Here is a 6,856-nt window from a genome sequence, read left to right on the forward strand (position 1 = left end):
TGGAATTGCTTTGGTAAAAAATCAAAGCCTATTGTAACTTATTACGTATGGTTAATGAGACACCGTTCTTAAAATAGCTGCGCAGTATAACTTCAAACTAAATTTAGCCTGTGAAATATGTCACTGGGAGGATGCTTGTTTCAGGACGACTTCTCTTAGTTCATGAACTAAGTTTTACTCTTTCCCTTTAGATTTCTCAGGTGAAAAAACCATCTTCAATTCTTCAGGAGCCTCATGATTCCTTTCAGCGTATCCGAAATTCTAGGCGGGTCCTACAGTTGCAGTTCGCCGCACCAAACATGGAGAAAACAATAGTACCTTGACACATCTCCTAAACTGTCTGCTCTGAAAACAGTAGATGATCGGATTAACAGCTGAGTTTAAAGTTACTAGGACAACGGTTGTCGTGTGAATTATGTCGCCTTGAGAGTTTAACCCATAGAAATCAAGAACATAGGCAATGAGATTGGGAAGCCAACATACTGCGCAAACAACTGTCACGGTCAAGACCATTTTCGTGACACGTTTGCGTGACTTGATAACGGCGCGCTGTGATTGCTCTACCGGTTGCGACTTTGTGACCCAGAGTTTAAAAACCACTCGGCTGTAAAGAAGCATCATAACAGACAACGGTAAAATTCCGACTACAATGAGCCATCCAAGGCTATAGGCATTCAAATACCAACCAGAGAGCCAATCCTCGTTGTATTTCACCAACACATATACTGGAATATTCCAGAAGATTGAAAACAGCCAACAAGCAGGTATGATGAATTTGAGTTTGGCCTTTGTGATGCGTTTTTTCTTGTCGTGTGGGTACAACACCGCAAAATATCTTTGGACTGCAACAGCAATCAGTGATACCACCGAGACCACGCCCCTGGTCCATACCAGATTCCCTCCGGTTAGCAGAGGTAGTCCCCGGTGTGCCCCATGGAGTGTTCGTACGTGTGAATTGGGATATATCGAGGGATCACAAATATAGCTACCACCATATCGGCGCAGGCGAGATTCACCAACAAATAATTCATGGCACTTCTCATCAGCCGGTTTCTCAGGACAACAAGACAGACCAGAGAGTTACTGACGAGGGTGATTAGCACAAGAAACGAGAAGGCCACGCGAAGGCTGATTTCCGCCGCTTCTGTGTCAGTGAAAAGCGACATGGTGTTTTTGGAACCAATACTTTGCTGAAGATGAGCAAATCAGATCTGAAAATAACAAGGAAAGAAATTGTTAATAATGTTTTTACCTTAGTGTACAGAATAAACGTTCTACGCTAAGTAAATCATAGGTTCTATGAAGTTCTGTTTTATTTGGTCTGCCCAAGCTTGTCGATTCTTGGAGTAATTAACATCGAGAGAGGATAAGCCTCTCTTGTTAATAAACATTTTTCTGCTTTAACGTGTTTTCAAAGGGATCACATTGGGCCTATTCGAGGTGATCTCCTTAACAAAACCAAGAAGATTAGCATGCGGAAAGTTACGTGTAAACTAAGGTTGTGCGCCATCCACTTTCTGAGTTGACAAAAAAAAAATGTCAACACATGAGCCAGTTAAAACAATCGATGATCTTTTATTGTTTACACGAACCTTAGACCTCCTTTGCTCAAGAACAGGTTTTCACATGTATATTGATCTTGGAAATGAGAAGACGAGGGAAACTGGGATATAATTGAGTTGCACGACTATCTAATGAAGGCCTCGATGGTGTTAAAAGCTAGCCGTAGAACGGCCAAACAATTTAGCCGTTAGGCGTAAAAATTGATACATTTTAACCGTTGATCGTAAAAAAAAAGTTAACCGTAAAAATTTTTCATTTGATCAAAAGAGAAGGAAGTTCCGTTAGCCGTATAATGGCAAAAATTTTAACCATTAGCCTTAAAGGCCATTACGCCATTGAGGGCCCCCAATATTGCGTTTCCTATTTTGCCAAGTGTTTCCTCAATTATCAAAGAATTTCTACGTAAACATTGGCCGTAGGCTCTATCTTTTCTTCATAGCTACGAATTTCTTTCACGAGAGGCGTCGGATATTGCAACTAAACTTGGTGTTACGTTTGGTAATGATTTTCCAGGTGATGCTAGAGATGAAATTAAGCAGAGAAGCTAAACGAGTTTAGTTGGATTTGGCCACTGAACAATTATACTCTGCCCAAGTGTTTCGAAGTAAAGATCCCACGAACTGAGTTTTGAATAAGAAAGTCAATTTGATAAAAAAAAAAACAAACAAACAAAAAAAACGACAAAATCAACAAAGCAAAACAAGAAACAAATAAACCAAGAACCTAAGAGCAGAAAAAGAAAAAAAAAGACGAAGAAGATTTTTCTATTTTGTTCGATTTTTTCCATTTGAAGTTGCCATTAAACTCCTGTAAAGCGAAAGGATTGTAAATGAAAAGGAAGTAACTTCTTTCCATTTTAAAAGGCTCATTTAGAACTCACTGTTCCCGCGGCACTGAAAAGTAGCTTCACACATTCGGTTTAAAAAAGCAAGGGGCTGCGGTACTTTCTCGTTTCTCATTAAAAAGACATTTTGAGAAGTGATACAATAATCAACGATTTTTAACTCACCAATGTTTTATAGTTAGTCAACTTGTCCCCAGACAGTCGCAGCTTTCCTCGAACCTTGGTGCAAACGATTCTTACAACTGCTCTTCAATAAAGGCACGATCTGGGGTAAATTTACTTCTTCCTATGTCAGTCTTTCAGCTTAAAAATAATGACTGAGCTCTAAGCTCAATGTCGCCGAGTTACGGTAACCGCCGATCGGCGAGATGTCACGGTATTGATATTGGCTTACGACTGAACAGAAAGATACTGAACTATTGACGTCACTAAAAAAGTGATCTAGATGTTTATTCGTCCTTTGGCCTTCTAAAATTAGATCTGCATATCAATCTGATTATTGTTTCTCTCTGTATCTGTCTTAAAAATGATTCATTGAAGGTTTTATGGCTTTTGTCGGCGGCACTGCCGGTCGGCGGTTCTGTCTGACCAAGTAATTGGAAGTGATTAGCGAGTCGTTCAGTGTCTCTTGTATAGAAAAGAACATTCTAATTATGGATTCCATAGCATTAGATTGCAAAATGGATTTAATCTTTTTATTTTTTGATTTTCCCAAGTTTAAATTCATGGTCCTCATAAGAGTTAACTGACTGTATATTTGCTAGAAAAATTTAGCACACATTTCTCAAGATTGTATTTTTTATGTGGTTTCGTGATGACATTTGAATGGAAGGGAATAAAAATCATCACTACATACTACCAGTAGTTGTGGTCTAATTAATTACACGTCGTCGATATTGAACCAAAACACAAATATCGTTGTGATTTCGAATCGACATGAAAAGCAAATATTTGCTCCACATAACGTGCTGTGTCCATCTTCTTGAATTTGAGGACTACATTGTATTTCGTGGAACATTCTTTCATTTTTTCTGCTCTAACGTGTTCTCAAAGGCATCACATTGGGCCTATTTGAGATGATCTCTTTAACAAAACCATGAAGATTAGCATGCGGAAAGTTACGTGTAAACTAAGGTTCTGCACCATCCGCTGTCTGAGTTGACAAAAAAAATGTCAACACATAACCCAGTTAAAACAATTGATGATCTATTATTGTTTACACGAACCTTAGACCTCGTTTGCTCGAGAACAGGTTTTCACATGTTCAGTGAAGTAATCACTATGCCGCTTTTATACTTTAGCAAACGAGCATTAAGTATTTTTTTTAAACAATACTCTTTAGAAATGCTCTTCACATCGTCAAACAGTCCTAAAACACGAAATGTTGAGTTGAGTCCGACCGGTTCCCGCAGAGAAGAAAGCGTTGGGATCAGATTGCAGTAACATGTCTCTTAGCTCTAACTAACGTTAGAAAAGTCACCTTTAGAAACATCCGGATTTCCCGCGACCACCACCGTGACTGATCGTTTTTCTGTAGAAAATGAATAGATGACCAAAAACACTGATGACCAATCATATTGTCATGCTATATATATTGATTAGTCGCATGATCCATCTTTCCAACCATCAAGCCATCGCTCATCAACCTTTGAATAATCAAATTCTTTTTTTCCAAGCCTCTTGTTCACTTCATTAAGCACATGGCACATCCACTGACAAAAACTGTATCTGTTGCTTATGTCATGGGGGTGAGTTTGTAACCTGAATGAAAAAAAAAATCACGATAAACAGTACACAATTTTCAGTCAAATGAAAAATCTAATGCCTGTATTGCTGCGCTAAAACTTACCTTTCTCTAAGATGTGAAGCACAGTCTTCACAGGGATAAAATTTGGAAAATATTTTTACAAAACCAGCCATGTCATTTTGTTGTTGTTGAGAAGGATTGTCTGGATAATAAGCAGCCATTGTATGAAGAAAGTTCCATGTTGATCGGCCTATCAAGGGGACACTCTATACTGGATTCATCCTGAGATGCTGAGTCATGGCTTTGAGATGAGTTCTTGCTATAACTCTGTTAAAAAAAATGAATAAAAACATGCAACTAGTGAAAGGAGATAATTTCATAATACTAGAAAGTGAAAAACAGTAGAAAAGGAAAGATGAAAAAGGAAATCTGTAAGGAGAGAAGTTTAAAGGAAGGGATGACTGGGAGGGGTGACAGGAAAGATGACGGGGGAGTGGGGAGACGAAGGGAGAGGAGTGTGTAGGGAAGAAGGAAACCAGAAAGTATGTCAGGAGGAAGGGGAGGGAGGGAGGAAACAAGAGGTTGTCACTGAACTCTACACTCTGACCGCAAAGACCATGAGACGCCCTAAAATAACAAGTTGGAGGTGTTATGCTACTGTATCTAGCTCGAGTAGCACGGAAAGGGAATAATACTGATCAATGTAGTTAGGCATCTGTTAAACAGGTCTTAACAGTGTCTTATTAATAGTTACGATTATGCTTGACTGAATATTAACTGTTCACTATCCTTGGAAAGGTTAATGAGCAACCGAAGGCTATTTGAGTGGAGCCGTAATTTCCTAACAAAATCGACAGTCACCCACTCCGGTAGTTATGCATGCGCTCGCATAATACTATGGAAACGCTTTCAGTGATTTGAGGAGGCGAGCGTGGCCTAGTTGTTAGGGCGCTGCACTTGTAAGCCGGAGGTCCCGGGTTCAAGTCCTCCTCCCTGCCACTAGATGGATTTGTCTTCGGTGGCCCCGAATTCAACTCCTGCACGCTTTGTAAATAGCCAACTGGTCTGCCTCCTACCAGTTGGGGTTCTTAACGAGTTTCTGTTCATTTACGATATTTGTTTCCTTATTTACAGTGTCCCCAATTAGCACAGCAGTGCTAAAATACACTGACACTTAAATAAAGTTATTATTATTATTATTATTAAATAGCTTCTTATGAGAATTGGGTTAAAAATTAAAATTAAAGGATTATTCAAGATTTCTGAGAGGAGCTTATCATTGCCACCTAAAATTTGGGGCAATCGAATAACACATGATGCAACCCAGGTGATGTAACATAATTTCTCCATCACGTCGTGATGATGTTCTTCTTTCAAATATATTGTAGTTCGGATTCTATTGATTTTGTGATGATCTAAAGACCTTACCGTTGTACATTTGTTTCTATTCCCTTGATTCATCCATGAATTGAAATCCGTACATGCACGACAGGGCTTTTAACGATGCAGAGGAGACATGTCTTGGTCCGACATCTTTACAGAAATTAGTCAATACGTTACGTAAGAGCACATGACTAGCGCTAACAAACAATTTGTGAGCCCGCGTTCCTTAGTACTGGGCAAACGGTAACAAAGGGCGGTAGGTTGTCGGCTCCGATAGATCTTTGAGGTAGCTCTTTGGCCTCCTGTAATCACTATCCCTATGTTCCTCTTGGGGTTTACCGAACGCTATTAAAACCCACAAAATGTTAGACTTTCAGCCATATCACCGCGGTCTTTTGGTATCTCTTTGCTCCACGACCTAGATTCAGGATGTTACGTGAAGCTAACGAAGCAAGTAACCAACATGTCACAGCCTTTATCCACAAATGTCCTTTTATCCTTCTTTTTTCGAGGGTTAAGCCAGTAAAAATTGACCGCACTTTTGCACTCATGCCATTGTGGACGTTAGCCAACGTCAATTTTGTCACATTTGCATGACGACGTTATTTACGGACAACGCGGTATTTGCGCAGTTTCACTTTCTAAGGATAAATTATACACTATGCATGTTACATTATGCATCGATAGCAAAAGTGGAGCCAAGATATATGTAAGTTATCTTTACACTCCCAAATTATATTTTAACTCTAACCCAGTCGGATCTTCATTGTTGCGTAATTCCATCTTCATGCGTCAGCCAGCGGCCATTTGTTTTTGACCTTCCTCACCTGAACAGAGGAGAGAGTACCCACATTAAAGATGTATTCCCGAAATTTATCTCTGCATAGTTCATATTTCGTTAAATGAACTAAACATGTAGAGTGTGTTTTTATATAATGTAGATACGTGAGACGCATTTGTGGAAAGCGCGGGAGTAATTTTTGTGCAGAAACAATTCAAGGCATTCTATTTTTCGCGCTTTAAACACTGCCGCACGATGATGTTTACGGTAATGAAGCTCAGTCTTAAGTGTGTCTAAAAATTCTAAGAAATTTAATATATCACGGGAGACTCAATATGGCAGCATTTTCTCCTCAGTAAAATATTAGTCAGTAATATACCCTCTCATGTCAAATCTTCATATGCACCGTCGTTTCTGCAATAACTTTCATAGTGAACTTAAAACTTTTGACATGGTAAATAATTCAATTGTTTCCTAATACTTAAACGCAGGATCAACTCGCCAATTTTTTTCTAGAATGAAATTGATACTCGGTAAG

The 6,856-nt window shown here is 39.1% G+C and overlaps 2 pseudogenes; both read right to left on the reverse strand.

Annotated features, from left to right (window-relative positions):
• Positions 1 to 261: 261 nt before the first annotated feature.
• Positions 262 to 1,166, reverse strand: LOC136283194 (allatostatin-A receptor-like; annotated as a pseudogene).
• A 2,839-nt stretch (positions 1,167 to 4,005) lies between these two features.
• Positions 4,006 to 5,726, reverse strand: LOC131791365 (FAD-linked sulfhydryl oxidase ALR-like; annotated as a pseudogene).
• Between the last annotated feature and the right edge of the window lie 1,130 nt (positions 5,727 to 6,856).

Source organism: Pocillopora verrucosa, chromosome 8, assembly GCF_036669915.1.
Source record: "Pocillopora verrucosa isolate sample1 chromosome 8, ASM3666991v2, whole genome shotgun sequence".
Taxonomy (NCBI): domain Eukaryota; kingdom Metazoa; phylum Cnidaria; class Anthozoa; order Scleractinia; family Pocilloporidae; genus Pocillopora; species Pocillopora verrucosa.